The sequence below is a fragment of the Zootoca vivipara genome, chromosome 1, assembly GCF_963506605.1.
Source record: "Zootoca vivipara chromosome 1, rZooViv1.1, whole genome shotgun sequence".
NCBI classification, from domain to species: Eukaryota; Metazoa; Chordata; class Lepidosauria; order Squamata; family Lacertidae; genus Zootoca; species Zootoca vivipara.
This window is the reverse complement of record NC_083276.1, coordinates 88,685,586-88,705,508: the sequence shown is the minus strand read 5'-3', so window position 1 is coordinate 88,705,508 and position 19,923 is coordinate 88,685,586.

Below are 19,923 nucleotides of genomic sequence, written 5' to 3'. Positions count from 1 at the left end.
AGGCGTATGACAACCAAGGTATCTCTGCATAGCAGGATACCCGGTTAATTGAAAGCTTCATCACCTCATTCACCTGCCAGACCAAAGAGAACCAACCAATTACCTTGGTGCTCTGACAGGTGATGTCATTATGTCTGCTGTCAGGCGGTTGGGGGAAGGGACACCATTGGTCACGACTCATGTATCCTGACCAGTGGATAGGAAAAGGAAAGAAAAAAGTGGGTAAGGGATGAGAACAAGAGTGATGGAAATGAAGAATAAGGCCCAGCCTCCTTGACAAAGAGCAAGGGAAGGGCAAGCACACCTCCCAGCAAGGATCAGCTACTCCATCAATAGCTGAAGGTGCCTTCAAAAGCAAAGGAATAATTGAGATGAGAAATTGAAAGAAGGCTCAACAAAAAAGAACAAGACAAAATGATCCCTTTAATGGGGGAGAAAGGTTATTACTAATCTGACAATGCAGGGAAGAATTCATGGGACATTGTAGTAGATGACAAAGGAGATAATGGCAATTAGCTGAACAATATCAGAGAAGTGATCCTTAATGCTAAATTACTAGGTGTTCCTGACATGCTACAAATTATTATGTGATAAAGAGGAGGGAGTTTGCCCATAATGCATGAGTGTAATATTCATAATTGAGATGATATTTTGTTTTAATGGTTAAATATAGCGAAAGCTTTAAATAGGGAAGATCTGGGATGGAAGACACTGATCTGAGTTGATTCAAATTTCCATTTTTATGAAGGATATGACAACATCCATGAAGAGCAGTGTGCTTTTCTCATGGCTGCAGTTTCGTGGGTTAAATAAATCTGGTTGAAATGATGCATCGAAATGTCATTTCAAAGAACTGCAGCAGGAAAACAGTGTACATTGGGATGGATAAAATGTTGTAGTGTATCCTTAGGGTGTGCATGTGTGTCCCTGAACCCCCTCACCCAAAGAAATAAGAAACTCTGCCATCAGGCTCTATCCCTGAGTCATTCAGATCATCAATAAATTTATGGTACTACAAAAGATACTATTGTACCACTTCATGTGCTTGGGACTACAGTATTTTGCAGGTATTGCTATACAGACGTTCTGGTCTTGCTTAGATGGTAACACTGTAAAGGAAAGTAGAAGAATATTAATATTCCTTAACCTGGCATGTTATGGGGAGGGAGCAGGGAGTATACAATATGACACATCTGTATTTCGGCTTTGGCTATATGTCAGTAAGAACCTATATTTTAAATAAACAGATAAATTAGTGTTGGCAGTATTAAGAGAGAAATCCTATGCTCCCTGAGAGGGACCGTAGGGTGCTATGGATGTGAACAGACCCCTCCCCAGTACAGCAGGGGAAAACTACCACCATCACCCTCCTCCTAGCAGTGCTCAGCAGGAGCTGCCCAGAAAAAAGCATGTTGGGGCAGATCAAGGGAGGGTTTGGATGTGCAAGAATCAATAACTTCTCATCTCTCACCCAACACATCCCATCTCCCCAAAGAGTTAAAAAAACCGCACCACGTGGCCCCTGGAGGAATAGTTCTCTCACTGGTGTGTCAACATGAGGGATTTTTAAAAAGAAAATGTGGGGGGAATGGAAAAAGCTGCCCCTCCCCACTTCTGTCTTGGCTGCAGCAAACATCAGGGCTTAGGCACTTTCCAGATCTTCCACCTGAGAATCTGTTCTCCCTGCTGTCTAGGATTGTTGTTTTAGTTACCTCTATTCTTATCCTTCATCCTGTGTTCCCATCAACCCTCCAAAGGGAACAAAAAGAAAATGACAGGGGACTCTGTTGCAAAGCTGGCGTAAAGATAATCCTTTGGAAGCAATGATGAGCATTCTGCTTTTGGACACATTTATAGCATTATTCAGGTGTCAATTCTCTTTGCGTCCAAGTCTAATTTTAATCGCATTCAAAACTGCAGGCAGAGAGGTTTGCTTTATCTTTATGCAGGATGGGGAATAAATATAAAGCCACCAGAACTAAATGGATCTGGAATAAAAATGCAGCAAGGTAAAGATTCTCAAGGGAATTATTACAGATTATCACAACAGCTATTTAGCCACTGACAGTGGATTTACAGAGATTTTTTCATTCAACAAATATTTTCAGAGTTAAACCTTTCTGTAAAACTGATATGTGTTCCCTCCCCCCTTTGTGGGTTATTATAATGTTTCTTGCTTTTCAGAAAAATTGTGGGAACCAATTCTCCTAGGTTCAGGGGACCCATCCACACAACCAAAACCTAGTAGTAAAATTCTATCTACTATCCATAAGAAGAAGCTATGATGCTCACAGGTTCAAGAACACTGGTACATGACATCTGAAGAAGGCTAATGCACACAGAACATGTATTTGTTGTTTGATCATTAATTTCATTTGTATTGGCATCCCTCCAGCTTTTCAAGGTGCTGCTGTTTACACAGGCATTCTGAAGATCACTCAACCTGAATCTCCTGTTTTAATCACTGTTTTAGATGGCATTTTCTTTTGTGTGTGTTTATTATGGATGTTTTTATTGTAATGTTTTAATTGGATTGCTTCATTGTGTAACTTGGTTTTGCACTTTATAAACCACTTAGAAGCCCCTTTTGGCATTAAGCAATATATTTACTGTATTAACAACAACAATAACAACAACAATTTTCCTTTATAATTCAGTAAGTGGGTGCAAATTACAGCAATGTACAAGCAAGTGCATAAAATAATGAATTGATAAAATGCCCAGATAAAGCTCCCAATACTGTGGAGGTGCTTTTCTCCATCAATGGCAACATAATCCAAGCTTCCAGAAACCAGTCTAAATAAGGTGTTGGAGCCTTTTCCAGAAGGCGAAAACATTCATCAGCCCTTAGTGTGATAATTGTTTGGGAGAACTAGCCAACTTACCTTCCAAGTCCCGGACTGCAGAATCCGGGACTGGCAGCCGTGTGACACCGGAAGTTGCATCGGCGTAACTTCCGGTGTCGCTTTGCCCTTCTATGGGCACCAAAAATGGCCATCGCTGGCTTCGAAAGTCGCTTGTACGCATGTCAGGAAGTGCATTGACGCAACTTCCGGTGCCGCTCCGCCCACCTATGGGCACCAAAAATAGCCGCCGCCAACACCGGAAGTCGCGTCTATGCACTTTCGGACATGCGTAGATGCATCTTTTGAAGCCGACGGTGGCCATTTTTGGTGCCCATAGAAGGGCAAATTGGAAAGAAAAAAAATGGCCGCTGGCAGGAGAAAATAACGGAGAAAAACGGGAGACGAAGTGATACAGGGGACCACCGGGAAAAGGTAAGTAAAAACGGGGGGATTCCCGGGGAAAACGGGGTACTTGGCAGCTATGCTAGCCAATAAGAATTCCTTTGTGTGTATCCTTGGTCATTCAGACCTGAGTACAAGGCAAATAGATTTAAGGGTGTTTTTGGGAGATGTTATCATCCAAACATTGCACAGAGTTTTAATTACCTCAGGTTGCAATCCTAACAGTGTCTACTCAGAAATAAGTCCCTTTGAATTCTTTGGGACTTACTCCCAGGTAAATATTGATGGAAGTCTTGAGTGCAGCCCCAATTGCAAATCCAGATTATAAATTCAGTAATCTGGCATTGCCCATTGTCCAAATGTATATGGAATTGAAGAATGAAATTCAATTCCACTGTCTTTCTCAAAATGAGGGATGGAAAAGTGTGTGTGTGTGTGTGTGTGTGTGTTGCCATTGCCACATCCTTAAAATAAAAAATAAAAAAGATATATGCTACTATCAGTTGTGCTGGCCTGACTCAAATACCATTGGCATTCTAGTTACCTTCTGTCCCATATCACCTGCCTAAGGCCTACCATAAACTAGAGACAACAAAACCATGAGAGAAGATTGCTGAGAACTGCTACACTGATAGCCAAGGTTAATCTGCTGTTCAGCTGCTGTTCATTTGCAACAATAACAGATGCTGTCAAGCTCAGTGTGTGTATACTGACCTCTTACAGAATTCTGGAATCCAGTTGGTTTAATAAATCTCTGAAGATAGGATGGCCCGATTTGTCTGTTACCCCCAACAGCAATTCATGGGAATTTATGTTTTCAAAAAGTAGTCATTTGAACAACAACAAAGTATTTGAACAAGACAGCAATGTTATTTTGATCCCTTTCATAACTGAAGCAGCAGAGTCGAGCCCTGTACAAAGCATCCCATTCAGTGTTTGATCCGCTACTTAATTTGGCTAGTGAATGTTTTAACCGTATATTCGCCAAAGTAGTCCAGTAGAAATCACCTTGGAATGTATCTTTAATTTGCCCAAATCATTGGATAGTCTAAGTACCACCAATGGATCTGATTCATGTGCCTTATTCAGCGAGTTCATTTCTGACTGCTTGTTGCTCTTTAGAATTGATATAACAATATTAGGGTTTTCTGTTCAAGGTCAAAGGTCCTAGGAAAGTTGCATATGAGTACTGAGATTGGCTACATAATTCATCTCATCACCAGGTAAATTCAGTGATCAGCAAGCAGAAAGGCACTATTGGTCATATGTCTAAGACAGCACATGAAATATCGTGGTCCTGGGGAGAATATTGAGTAGTGCAAGGAAGACTAGGACAGGTCAGAAATACATTGCTCTGGGGGGAAATAACTTGAACTATTGCTTTAGCACTGGCCAGAAGTCTACTGAGTGCTTATACTGGTGTAGAAAACACTATGATCAATGGTCAGGGATGGGAGCTGTATTCCAATAACATCTGAAGGGTACCATGCTGGCCACCACATTTTACATATTGGTGAAGGTACGTATGTGTTCCTGAAGGAAATCCCGTTGCTGAAACCAGGGCCGGCCCTAAGGCAAGGCTGGCTGGCGCAATGCGCCGGGCCGCCGGGCCACCAGGGGGTGTCGCGCTGCAGCACCCGCGGCAGCCATGCTGTGCCTGCAAGACAGCCGTGCTGGGAAACGGGGGGGGGGTGTCAGAGGGATCTTCGCACCATGGCGCCAGATATGCTTAAGGCGGCCCTGGCTGAAACATGCATTCTGACAACACTGGCATGTCATATCTCCCTCCAGCTCTAGCACTACCATTATAGTGAACAGTGGCGTGCAGTGTTGGGGCCAGAAATACCACTCTGCGAGGGTAGTTGAGTGGACAATGTCACATACGATGCCACTGTGTCCTAAGTGTGCTTTTGGAAGGAAGCACCAGGCCTCTGACAAGATGCTGGAGCCATCCTGCCTCCTTCCCAAAGATGGGCAGGCTTTGGGAAGGTGGTGGGAGGGTTATTGGACCCATCAGAGCATCATGACTTCTTCCCTAAGCTGTGCAGAAGCTTCCCGGGCTTTGGGAAGGAGACACCAGGGGAACATTTAGGGGCCCAGCCTTGTCTCCCTAGTCCACTGACCACACACCACTGATAGTGAAGGATGTTCCACAGTCAGCATTTCTGAAGAGGAATCATCTGAGGATGTTGGCAGGTGATGGAGGAAGCACTGAACCTGGAGTGTTTCTTCATTATCTGTTGGGGTCTTTCAAAATGTGACCCTTTGTGCTTACTTCCTGAAATGATCCACAAATGAAGGCTTCCAGCTGCAGTATAGTCCTTTGAGTCTCCAGATTCTTCCTTTGATACAAAGCAACTCAAGTCAAATCCTAGATGCTGGCCCAGTAAAATATTTGAATTGGCCTTTAGTGATTAAGGTGTTTTCAGCTTTAAGCACTATATTGTTCCAGCCCTAAACTGAGACATATAAATACCAGTTTTTGAAGTACAGTCTAATCAATGAATTACTATATCCTTGACTTGACTATGTCAAGCTATTTTTTTAATATTTGGACATGAGAAGTTGGTATTGCTTGGGTACATGAATTACCAGGAATATGGAATTTGATATTATAGGATACAAATGTGACTCAATTATATATGCACAGAAAATGGAACTCAACTGCCTCTTAATCAAATCTTGCATTAGGGGGAACCCTCTTTAATTATTTCTGCCCTCCATCTCCCTATCCTTTCTATATCTGAATGCTACTATTTACCATGCTATTTAAAGGAAAGAAGAGGATCAGATGAGATGCAGGGTTTGGGTCCCCCCCCAATGTGGCTGTGCAATAAGATAAGATCTCTTAATAATGTGTTGTTATCAAAGAAGAAAATGAAAAACAGCAGAAACATTGATTTAGGTCATCTGATCATTCCATTTCTGATTAGTTTTTACATCTACTATATCAAGATCTGCATAGTTTGAAGTTTTTTTCCTTCTCCTCTGAATTCAGCATTTTATGGGACAGATTGGAATTAGCTTTTATACATTATGCTGTGTTAGACCTTCATCCTGAAAAGACATGGGTAGGTGCTTAACTTCAAAGTTCTGTTCATAAATATTGGCTATAATGGTGCTATTAGTGGAGACATCCATTTTTTGCAAACAAAATATACCACAAAATGTCTCTTGCCATTTCAGCCTCTTTCAGGCTGTACAGAAGGGTGACCAAGCACATGCTGTTGTATGTTGAGTCATATCACTGAGCCACCTAGCTTGCTCTGCACTGTCTGGCAACAGCTTTCCAAGATGTGAAGCAGACATCGTTCAAACCTAAGAAGACAAAGACTGCATCTGTTGCGTTCTGATTCATTTATTTTCTGTAATGAACCCTTCTTTCCTGCAAGTCCACCACAATACTTGTTGTTGCTTCTATCACTTCTCAAAACTTTGTTGGCATCTGCCTCAAGAGGCAATGGAGTGTGCCTTGGGGGTGAAGTCAACCCACTGCAGAATCACAGCACCTGCTGTGGTCGCAGAGACAGGTAACTCGTAACTGTTGCTTCCCATATTGTTTTTGCTGCATTAGCAGCACCAGTGAGCTGTCTGGGGTGCAGGCCTAGACAGTGTATAGGAAGGCCCTGGGCTGACCAGACAACAAGACCATCCTCTTGTCCTCAGTAATTCAGAGCAACACATCTGGCACAAGCTGGGCTGCAGGAATTGCTGGAAGAAGGCAACATTGCATTGCAAGTGCCCTTTCCCCTGCCTTCTGATTCATATGAATATATAAAAATGTTTCAGTGGCTCAGGAGTGATTTAAGCCTTACTTATGAATGTTGACAATTAGAAGCATGAAAAAACATGTTTCTGTCTTCTGAAACTATAGCACAAATTTAGTATCCATATCCATGTTATTTGCTTCCAAGGGGGGGGGGAATCTGTTTGCAAATATATAGAAATGAGTGCTAAACTGGTGTCATATTCCACTACAGTTCTGGAAGTTGCTTTTATATCATGTGGAAGCTCAAATATAATGTGGAAATTAACAGTTAGGGAAACATTGTGAAAATGGAATAAACTGTTATGTGAATGCAGCACAATCATGGAAGCTGTGGGGATGGATAGGTACAATATCAAAGGAAGACTAAGGAGGAGAAGGTCATAGAAGGAAAAACTCCTTTATTTCAGTAGAAGTAATAGGGGCCATTGGTATGATAACAGAATAACTGTGCATCTGAGAGGCAGTTGTAAGGAAAGCATATTTCAAAAGTATCCTCTGACTCTAGTGAAATGCCCGTAGTGGGAACCCACAGATGTCACCACAATGCTCAGGGGACATCTCAGCAGCACGCAGATTTCATTGTAGGCGTGAGGACGGCATGCCTCTGCTTGGAGCATTATATTCTAAGTAGGGAAATTTCATAGCAAACATTATCTTGGAATGGACCCAACAATGTGCAAACAGATCAGCTTCCAAAATAACATAATAATGTGGAAAAGCAAAGCTGAAGAGCTCAAGGGGGGGGGGGACATTCCTTTCCTTTCCTACCAACCATGGCAGTTTGCAGTTTAGCTCCCGATTATTGGGGGGGGGGGGAATGACAATGAAAATCAGAGCTGGATGGGCTCACAAGAAAGGAGAAAGAAACGGATGTGAAAAATGGAAGGGAAGGGAAGTAGAATAGTGTTTTTCTGAAAGAAGTCAGAAAATAACACTCTGCCTATTATTTCTAAACAGAAAAAAAGACTGAACATTTTGCTGTCAAGGCAACATCTCTAGAACCATGTTTCTTTGGAGGTCAATGAACTTGCTGAGTTACATCTTATAATTACAATTGTGCTTGTGCACCAACAAGCTGGGTGTGTTGCTCCTTAGGTGCCCCAGGCTCCAGGCATGCCTCAGAAAAGCCCCATGCTGGCTCCAACAAATTAAAAAAATCTAACATGAGTCTTAATTAACATTAGAACTCAGCACTGAGATATCTGCTTTCCATCACACCCCCACCCAAGGGAGTTGACTGTGCCCCTCCAAATGAAATTCACCTTGTAAATATTGCAGCAGCTTTTCTAGTTCTAACATCCAAAAGAGTATGTCTATTAACTGATTCATTTAGATTTTATTTTTGGAGGTGGGAGTGTGGAAACTATCGCTACTGGCTTTGTTTATTAAAAAAGTTGCACAGCAGGCCTTTCAGTGATCAGAGCAACAATGACGGCAACAAAACCATCCGCCGTTGCCTGAGCACAGGAACAACATTGGAAAGAACACCCCAGTTAAATTGGAGGTGTCAGAAGAAAACCACAAGGGTACGCAGAGGTCTATTAAGGCCTAGACTTCTATAAGGTTTTCTAATAACTTGAAAGAGCTTGCCATTTTCCAGCATATAATGGTTGTTCAGACAACAATTTCCCCCTTTTTTTCTTCAAAAAGGACTCCCACTGGCATGAGGACCCAAGTCATTTCCCCTTTCTTCAAACGTCAATAAAAAGCTACTTTATTTTTGCATTGTATTTCTCATCCAGACTTATTTTCAATAGGGAGCATACAGAAGACTGCCGAAAGCTGCAGTAATACCGTATGAAAGTTGTTGTTCCCTGTAAAGAACCTTCTATTATTATTTTTTCCAGGTTCAAGAACTTAAGGAGAGGAGCTTGACCACTGGATGAGACCCAAGGCCCTTCTGGTCCTATTTTGTATTATGAAACTTGAGGAAGACCTGATGGTTCATGCCAAAGGCTTCTCTAGTCCTCTTCTGGCAGTGGCCAACCAGATGCAGCTTCTGGGAGCTTGTGACTACGATTGCTATCGTTGGTTAACATACCCCTAACTTCCATTTTGTTCTATACTTGTTTAACTAGATACAATGAAAGATTGGGCTCCTGGGGCATTAAGAGATGTCTGGGAAACAGAATTTCAGTCAGTGCTGGCTTTCTTACCCCATACACGACAAGCTGCACCCGCATCTGTCCTTGTTTGCATCAGGTCCCCCACCTCTCACATACCAGTAGTGAATAAACAATTCATTCTAAGATTTGTGTTGTTTGGGAAGTGGGTAGCAAGGTGTGGACAAGAAATACAATAGCTGATGCTGATAGCCTCCTTATTTTGAATCCTGATACAACTGCTTGTCATCCACTGCATAGTAGCGGCTACTCAGGTGAGGGAGAAAATGCCTGCTAAGGAGAAACCAGAGGCTGTCTGTCACCAATCCCCTAGCCAATAAGAAGAAGAAGCAATAAAATGGGCTGAAGCTGCTAGCAGGAAGTCTTTCCATTTGTTGAACGGGACTTGTTTGTGTGTAAACACGAAAGGATATTGACCACAGGGAAGCACCTCTCTAAATTTCTAGTGTTTGGAAATTATAGGCACCCACCCTACCTCCACTAGCATTACTGAACTTCTCGGCTGTAGGTGAATCTTACTACTTGTACCAAACACTTCATTCAGAGTGGACTGGAGTAGCATGAATGAACAGGGCTTTCCCATTTGAAAACCAAATTGGTATATTCATCTCCCTTCAGGGGCACTTGCATTAGTTTTCTCCCAGCATATCCAGTACGAGCACTGTGTGCTGCATGTTTTGTTTTCCAAAGAGAACAGGGGAAATAAGATTATTATTTTTTAAGTAGATGGGAGAGGAGCTCAGTCCCCAAATGAACAGCATGTTGCATCTTGTGCAGCCATCTGCTGTAAGGGAACACTGGGAATATGGCTTATTATAAATGGCTTATTATAAATGAAATGGTGTAGGCAGCACTAACACAGGTGTAGCATGTGTCAATAGTTTCTTTTGCCTACATGCTTGCTTGGGAATAACTCCTATCTGGAGCTATAACCCACATTTCACCCATCCTTTGGATCCTGTCTACCCATTTCTTTGTAATAAGCAGGTCTGAGACTCTGCCTTTAATGGATCCCTCAGCATCACTGCTGCTCTCCTTTGCCTCGCCTCTTTCTCCTTTGTTTTTTTGGGGGTCCTTTTGCTAGACTCTCATAGTCTTTTCTCTAACCCACTACAGTACACTAAAGTCCCTCTTCCTCAGTTCTACCAGCAAATCTTGTGCATATAAATATGGGCTTCCTTCCTCACAAGTCACTTTGTCGTTATTCTTAATGAATTTAAGACTTCCTGTCTATGGATTGGCTTTAAAATTAAACAGGAGCATGGCAACTGAAACATGATCTAGCTTAGGTCTGGCTGGGTGGACAGACCCAATGGAAACCCACACTCTTAGTTGCCCCAAAGGATAGGAAAAGTCTACAGAATGCAGCACAAGGGGACCAGAGAAGATGCATGCCCTGCACACCGCAAATCCGCAGTCAGGGGCAACATCTGACACAGGAGAACCTCCTTGGGCTGATTCACACATGCATATACATTGCTCATTTCATTTGTGTCATTTGATATATATATATATAATCACTCACTGCATGATGAATCATAGTTGAATATGAAAGTTCTCCTTATGATAGATGCTACCATGGATAGCTATTCAACTGCACATGCAAGTGATCAAATATAGTCGTCAAGTTATGAGTATTCATGTGTAAACTAGCCCTCTTTCTTCCTTGATGTCTTACACTGGGTTGGGCTGAAGTGCCAACACGTACATGAGGGATGACAGCTGGGATAGTTCAGTTAGTAGAGCATGAGACTCCTAATCTCAAGGTGATTGGTTTGAGACCCACACTGGGCAGAAGATTCCTGCATTGCAGGGGGTTGGACTAGATGACCCTTGTGGCCCCTTCAAACTCTACAGTTCTATGATTCAATGGTTCTGTGAAGATGGCCATCTGGCTCATCATAAGGACCTTGTGAACAGTCTTTTGAGACATGAATTAGTCTTTTCAGACCCCTCCTCCAGCTATAAAAGCTGCTGCTGCTCCCAAAAATAATCGTATTAGTAGTAATATTAACAACAATAATAATGACTGTTTCCCACATCAAATAGCACAGCCCCCCGGATCCCAGTGCGGCTCCCGGTAGTATGGGCTGGCTTCACCCTCCCCAGGCTGGATACCTGGAGGTCTTCGCCTACCTCAACCAATCGCCCAATCCCGCCCGGGGAGGCGTTGCCAGGGGATCGGCCAGGTAGGGGGAGGGACTGCCCTGCCCACACAATGGAAGGTGAATATTACCTGAAAAGTGTGTGAGAGTCACTGAGTGTTAGAAATAACAAGACATGAAAATGATATCGGAAATCTCAACCATGGATACTTCCAAAATTGAAATCATTCATCTCGCAGTATATTGCAGGGCTGCCACAGTTAATGAAGCTGTAGGTTTGAAGTTGGAAAAGAATGAAATAGGAGGCAATGTTAATAGTCTTCAAAACAGGTATTGGTAAAATCACAGCATACATGAATTTCCACAGAAAAGCATTTTTCATTAACTCTAGAATGGGAAAAGCTTAATATCAAGTCTGGTACAAGTAATTTTATGGCATCACTTATGGATCACCTTACTACACAGAAGCAGGAATTGAAATAGAGCATATCTCAAGGGGCTGTAAGAGTTGGAAATGCAAACAGGAACAACTTATATAGTGCATGTCAAAAACAATTCCACAGAAAATAGAAAACAAGGGACAAAACAGAACCATGGCAAGCCCCCTTCATACATGAATCTAATAAAGTGAGCATTGCTTGCTTAACCAGGAATGGAACTACACTGCTGGATCCATCCCCAGGTATCCATGAATTTGTGTGGCCTATCTGCTCATAGGTTTCCATGCAATTGGGGTGTCTGTGTTGCGTTTGGGAGTCCTGGTCACGTTACTTATCTGTCTTTCAGTTTTTGTCGGCAGATGCTCATTCATAGGCTTCTTCTGCAAAGAGTCTATACCAGGCTTCCTCAACCTCGGCCCTCCAGATGTTTTGAGACTTCAAATCCCATCATCCCTGATCACTGGTCCTGCTAGATAGGGATCATAGGAGTTGTAGGCCAAAAACATCTGGAGGGCTGAGGTTGAGGAAGCCTGATTTATACCAATGCATTGGTGTTGGGTGGGTAGGTAATCATGTGCCCAGTATTTAGGGTGAGACCAGCAGTGCAGTTCTACTCCCAGTAATCATGTAATACATTCTTCACATGACTCACCCATGAAGGAGGCTAGAAATACAATAACAACTTCAGGAGGGAGATATAGAACATGCTACATGGAGACATATAATGTCTGCTAGAATAAATACCAATGATACATTAATGGAAGAAGTAATTGAATATGAAGTTTTAAAAGTACAAAATGGAAAAGGCCAATTCAGAAAAAAGCAAAAATACAGAATAATACAGAATAATTATTATGGGATAATGCAGGATTATTGGCACAAATATTTTTAAAGTACACATAGACATATAATAATTATTTGTTATCAGTTAGTCATTGTTCTAGACTAGATCTCCTGAAGTTATTCTCTATGTCCTACTCCAGGCATCCCCAAACTTCGGCTCTCCAGATGTTTTGGACTACAATTCCCATCATCCCTGACCACTGGTCCTGTTAGCTAGGGATCATGGGAGTTGTAGGCCAAAACATCTGGAGGGCCGCAGTTTGGGGATGCCTGTCCTACTCCATCAGTATGGTGATTTCTAATGCAAGTAACTATTCCTTGAGTACTGGCAACACAAAGAAACAGAATTTCTGATCATTACATTTCTATACCAATTAATATATTTAAAATATCTCTAAGTGGTGTACAAAAAAAGAAGCAACAACAGGCAACATAAGCAAAATATTAAAAAAAATACACAGTTGCATATAAAAATGTTGCAATTCATTTTCCTTCTGACTTGGGCTTCTTTTCTGCTGGAACTTTCTGGCACCTCTCAGGTGGGTGCCATTGTGTTCATGGTGAATTCTAGCACCTCGTTTTCTAGGGGGGGAAAGCACTGTTTCTGACAAACCCCCCCCCCCTCAGCCTTCAGGTTCTCACCCACAAAAATATCACAACTACGGTAAAAGAAGCAGCAGACATCACGCTAGTCTTGCTTGCTTTTCATGGGCACGATCACCCCAAATTTAGGGACAGCATAGAAGGAGTTAAAGGGATTAGCCAGTTAGAACCCTAGGGGGCGGAGTTAGGAGGACTATATAAACCCACCCTGGGAAGGGGAGGTGGTGGTTGGTTTTTTGGAGGTTTGAGGAAGGGTGGCGGGGAGTTCGGAGAGGGACAGGGGGAGAGAGTCTGAGGGGAGAGAGAGGTAGTGAGGTAAGAAGAAGGGAGAGATAGTGTGGAACTATTAAAAACTGTAGGTATAGGCTGGTATAAGACTTGTTATTAAATATAATAAGAATGATTCATTTGGAAACCAAATGCTTATGTACTGAACTTCAATCAACACAGTTTGTTCCAACATTATCCCTGACTGGAGTGAATAAAGAGATTATCAGGCATATACTGGTTGGTGGCAGCGGGCAATTGATCAGTGGTTGGTGCAGGTACCAACGGACCATCAAACGTCTGGGGGTTCTGCGCAGGTGGAGTGAACCGCCACACCAACGTGGATGGTAATTTCTCAGGCTGCCCACAACTGTCCCATTCAGCTGCACTCTCCACATGCAGTTCCAGGTGCAGCAGGTTTTATGAGTTTCCTGGGGGTCCTGGGCATAGGAAAAGCCCCACACACACACACATTCATGGCTCTTTCTTCACCTCCTCCTCCTCCTCCTCCTCCTCCTCCTCCTCCAGGTGCTTGAACTACTCCACACCAACTTGGCACCCTCCAGATGTTTTGCACTAGCCCCAGCCAGTATGGCACCATCTTGGCAAAAGCTGCATTATACAGATAGGATTGTGCAGTGGATGGTGCTGCTTAGAAACCAAAATAGCAGAACGCTAATAAACAAACTGACAGATTTTCCAATGAGGGTTGGGGGGGAGAGATGTTGTTGAGCTTGGAAAGATAAAAGCAAAGATGTGGAGTGACAGGAACATGTTGTAAACACCCATAGGTTACCTATGCTTGATATATACCCAGCAGCCCCTTGGGATCGACCAGGTAGCCTTCTCCACTTTAAAATCCTCTTAACAGCAACTCTAGAGACAGAGACTCCTCAAAAGGCTGGAAACTGATCTTACAGCTAAAAGCAATTAGCACTTGGGCAGTCTGGAAACTGACTTATGCCATGAATATAATTAAGTGGTCTAATGCTGATTTGAATGAGCTTGATGGATTAACCTACAAACCCATAAGAATGCATTATCAAATGCTTTGGTGGAAAGGATGGACATCCCGAGATATGAATAAAATAGAGAGCTAATATTCATATGTGCCGTCTGAAGAAACCAGGGGGGAAAGCATTATGAATTTTCATACCTCAGAGTAAGTCCTATAGAATTCAGTAGGACTTACTTTGTAGTAAGCATGCACAAGACTACATGGTAAACCTCAGCAATGAATCATTCCACTTTATCGCTTGTTGTTGTTGTTGTTTAGTCGTTTAGTCGTGTCCGACTCTTCGTGACCCCATGGACCATAGCACGCCAGGCACTCCTGTCTTGCACTGCCTCCCACAGTTTGGTCAAACTCATGTTCGTAGCTTCGAGAACACTGTCCAACCATCTCGTCCTCTGTCGTCCCCTTCTCCTAGTGCCCTCAATCTTTCCCAACATCAGGGTCTTTTCCAAGGATTCTTCTCTTCTCATGAGGTGGCCAAAGTATTGGAGCCTCAGCTTCACGACCTGTCCTTCCAGGGAGCACTCAGAACTGATTTCCTTCAGAATGGATACGTTTAATCTTCTTGCAGTCCATGGGACTCTCAAGAGTCTCCTCCAGCACCATAATTCAAAAGCATCAATTCTTTGCCGATCAGCCTTCTTTATGGTCCAGCTCTCACCTCCATAAATCACTACTGGGAAAACCATAGCTTTAACTATACGGACCTTTGTAGGCAAGGTGATGTCTCTGCTTTTTAAGATGCTGTCTAGGTTTGTCATTGCTTTTCTCCCAAGAAACAGGCGTCTTTTAATTTCATGACTGCTGTCACCATCTGCAGTGATCAAGGAGCCCAAGAAAGTAAAATCTCTCACTGCCTCCATTTCTTCCCCTTCTATTTGCCAGTAGGTGATGGGACCAGTGACTTCGTCGCTATCAGGAAGAAATAAGGGTATGAGAAATAGCCTGAAAGCAGGAACCAGAGGTTTGGAGTACGTGGTCAGCAATATGCTGATGACACAACACTGTACTGATCCTTTACATCTGCAAGTGTGGCAGTGGACGTGCTGAACTGTTGTCTTGCCTTGGTAATGGACTAGATGAGTGCCAATAAAATGAGGTTCAATCCAGATAAGACTGAGGGGAGGGACCCCCGTAGCTCTCCAAATGTTGGGCTATAGTTCCTACCATCCTGACCACTGGCCACTGGCAACAACATCTGGAGGGTCACAGGTTCCCTACCCCGATGCTAGTGGAAGAAACTCTGGCAGCCATACTGTTCTGTGAGCAATTTTGCAAGAGGTAGCATCAGACTTCAGTCACTTTCAGGCAAGCTGGTTATTGAACATTCATCCTGATTTATTGGCACAAAGTTTGCAGGGGGGTTAGAGAATGTTGGCTTTTTCTTGAGCATTCCTTCTGTGTTGCTTTCCAATACATTTCTCCATACTCTCTTTATGGAACAACATCCATTTTCAGAAGGAAGCAACTTTGTTGCACAGGCAAATCAGCTGTAATTGTGTAATCTGAATTTGCAAGCATGTTCTTGAACTATTCCTGTTCATAAAATAGGAGTGGAAGTACCCATTGTGTGACATTGACATACTGTATTATATATGTGACATATTATATTATACTAGTCTCATTCAGCCTGTTAAGAAAACGGGCGCTAGAGGTGTGACGGGGCCGCGGCCTTCCCTCCCTTTCTCCGCTCGGATGCGGGGCGCGCCAGGAACACAATTAAATAAAGCGCTCTCCCATCGTGTCCCACGGCCGAGCGCAGAGAGGGAGGGAAGGCCGCGGCCCCACCGCTCCTCACATGGGCCAGGTAGGGTTGTCAGGAGGAGGCGGCAGCGGACCAAGATGGCGGCATTGGGCTCCGGGGCCGTGGGCCGTGGCGGTGGCAGCAGCGGGAGCCGGACCGGGCTCCCACCGTCGTGGCCCCAGAGCCCGATGCCACCATCTTGGTCCGCCGCCGCAGGGGAACGGGAGGCAGAGGGTTGAGGGGGGGAGAGAGCGCACGTGTGTGTACGTCCCGCCTCTTCGTCCAGTCCTTGTGTCCATGGGGCACATGCGCATTAGCGCAGACACAGGAACACAGGGACTGGACGCAGAGACACAGGGACTTTATTATATAGGATTATATTATATTATATTATATTATATTATATTATATTATATTATAAACAGCACACTGAGAGTTGTGCAAGAGATTATGCAACTTCGATGTGCAAGCAGAGATATGGCTATGAATTTTAATTCACTTTTCTCTCACAAGGATCTTGAGCTAAATCTAGCGCACCACACAGGAGAAGCTCTCCTATACATGGGAGACATTTTGAATCCGATCCTTCACGGTTTTGCAAGGGATTTGTTGCTGTTGTTATAATGTATGGTTGAAATATAGGTTATTTGAAGAGTAAAGTATACCATGAACTGACTGAGAAAAGCTGATCAAAATCACCATAATTTTACTGCATTGTCTACCTTGTCTACCTTTCAAGTTAGTTCTTATCAAAGAATAGAGGCAAATTGAGTAGATTTGGCTCAAGCCTTGATGTGTATCATCAGCCTGATCATAGAATGAAAATCACCAGGCTTCCAAAATGGGGTGGGAAAGCAGGATTTATGCACTAGCATGTAAATAGACACTATACTCTCAGGTAAGTTGGAAACCAAACTGCGGGAGGCAGTGGAAGACAGGAGTGCCTGGAGTGCTCTGGTACATGGGGTCATGAAAAGTCGGACACGACTAAATGACTAAGCAACAACAACAGTTGGTAGGGTTGCCAGACTCAATAGAGGACAGGACTTCTGTGCCTTTAATTGCCCTGCTCTCTTTTGAGTCTGGAAACCTTAAAGAGAAACCAGCAGACCCTTTGTTTAATTTCCAAGCAAAGGGTCTGCTGGTTTCTCTTTAAGGTTTCCAGACTCAAAAGACAGCAGGGCAATTAAAGGCACAGAAGTCCTGTCCTCTATTGAGTCTGGCAACCCTAACAGTTGGAAACTATACTCTGCAAAACCCAGGAGTCTTCTCTAAATTCCCCGCTCACCATGTTACACTTTCCTTAAGGGAAGGGGCCAAACTCAGCTGCAGAGCACATGAGGCCCACATTCAATCCTCAGAGAGCATCTCCCTGTAGGCTTGGACTCCTGTCCAAAACCTTGAATAACTGCTGACACTCAGTGGAATAGATGGACCAATAGTCTCTTTAAACATAAGACAGTTTCCTCATGTTCATTTTTTGGGGGATTATCATCAGCTGAGGGGGTTGCAGCACTTCAAAAAACCCAGTTCTTCACCTGCCCAATCCATACTTGTGAAGTACCCCGGGGGGGATGGGACATTCTGTTTTCTTGTGCAAGATCTCAGAGGCCCTTTTGGGTGCCATGGGCTCGCACAATCTAGACCTGCCCTCTCACCCCCCCCAAAGTGGTTTGTTCAGGGTGAGAGTGAGGCATGGGTCATGTGACTCTCCCAGGAATGCATCCCGGAAGACATACAGTATCCGTATCCAGTGGCAGAAGTCACAGTTAAGCAGGAAATGTTTTATTTAAAATATTGAAAAATAGCCTGTTCCCTTTTGAGTATCTCAGGAAGCTTTGCCTAAGGCTTCCCATCAGTTCCTTAGGGGGGAAGAAGAAGAAGAAGAAGAAGAAGAAGAAGAAGAAGAAGAAGAAGAAGAAGAAGAAGAAGAAGAAGAAGAAGAAGAAGAAGAAGAAGAAGGGGAGGAGGAGGAGGAGGAGGAGGAGGAGGAGGAGGAGGAGGAGGAGGAGGAGGAGGAGGAGGAGGAGGAGGAGGAGGAGGAGGAGGAGGAGGAGGAGGAGGAGGAGGAACTTAAAAGGCTACCAATGACTGAGTACAGTGTTCACAGAATGCTGGTTGACTGTTGTGGTGGAAAACTGAGTGGAAGGGGGGGGGTAGAATGGAGTCTCATTGAAAACAACATGTCTGATTGGCTGAAACATGGAGCAGGAACATTTTGTTTCAGGCCCCACCTGTATTTTCTACCTCCACATTCCAAAGGAACAGACAGCTTTATTTTATTTCCTTTCTGTTATATCAAATGGCACAATCCTACTTTGTTAAGAGCCTAATCTGGTGTTCCCACTGCTGTCCCATCCAGGTAAGCAATACTGTAGTCATCTGTGGCACCACCACCCCAGCCGCTACAGATTGCAAGTGGGTAATGGTGGCTTCCTCTTTCCGCCTCCAAGCTAATTCCTCCAAAGCTCACCTCTTTGATAACTCGTTTGGCCCGACCTTTTAGAGCTTATCCCCTGCCAGCGCTAAGCACAGTCATCTCTGCTTCCTCTTGCATGCGCTCAGTGAACATAAAGAAGGAGCATCATGATCTCATAGGCCCAGCACCATGACAGGATGCCTGTAGAACATGCAACACCAAATAGGCACATTCAATTTAAGGTGCGTAAAAAGAGATTCTTTCACGTGGATAGCTGAACTTCCGTAGAGGTCCTTTCCACATGTTCATCTGAATATGCATGGTTTGAGGGTATAGTAAATGGGAACAGGCCCAATTCTGCCCCCTCCACTCATACATTCAAGGAAATGATGCCACGAGCTTCTGGATTTATTCTTCTGCCGTTCCTTTTGCCAGCCTTTATCTTCACCGATGTTCCCTCTCTTGCGTTCCTTTCTCTCAAACTTTTGCTTGTGAGGTTGGCAGTTGTTCCCCCCACCTTCCTTCTCTGTCACTCTGCAAAGTGCCATGACTGTACATTGGTGATACTATATGGGCATAATTAATAATAATAAATGATATTTATTTTATAAACCATGATATTTCAAGGAATCCAATGAGATTCATGCTTTGTTGTTGGTTGTTTTCATCACTTTGGGGGGTGTTAGCACTTGGCCATGTGCTTATCTTTCCTCTGCAACTGAAAACATTAGAAACTTTACCAATTTTCCCTACCTCATCACAGAACTTTGATTTCTATTGCCTCTCTCCTCTCTTTCATTTAAAGTTCTCATAAGGAATCCTTGTGGCAGCATTTTGTCCTTTCTTTCTTTCTTTCTTAAAAAAATTCCCATAGAGAAGTGCGATTTAGCTTTTGTTTGATTGTCCATTTAAAGCTCAAAATCCCGTTTGCTGTTGCTTTTTAATTCTCCAGGCTATCTAATCACTAAGCAAGCAGTTTCCCACAAAACAGCCCAAGTGTGTGTTTTCTCCCACCGCCTTCTTTCTTTCAGCATGCCAGCAATTTAGAGCTCCATTCTCCATGGGCCCATCATAAGAATATGGGCAAGTGATCTAAAAAAACCGCTAATTATTTCTGACCCTTCTCTGGTTTGTTTATTATGGCTGTAGACCAGCAAATTACTTCCAACAAAGACCTTAATTCTCCAAATAAATTCTCTCCTCAAGGATTAAAGCTGGGATCACTAATGCAATTTTTATCCATCTTTGATACAGCTTGCAATTGATGTGATCCAAAGCAGCAGCAAAGCAGCGAGGTTAAGCCTTGGGAATGATTAAGCTAAGGTTCTAGAAAGGACAGCAGAAGTG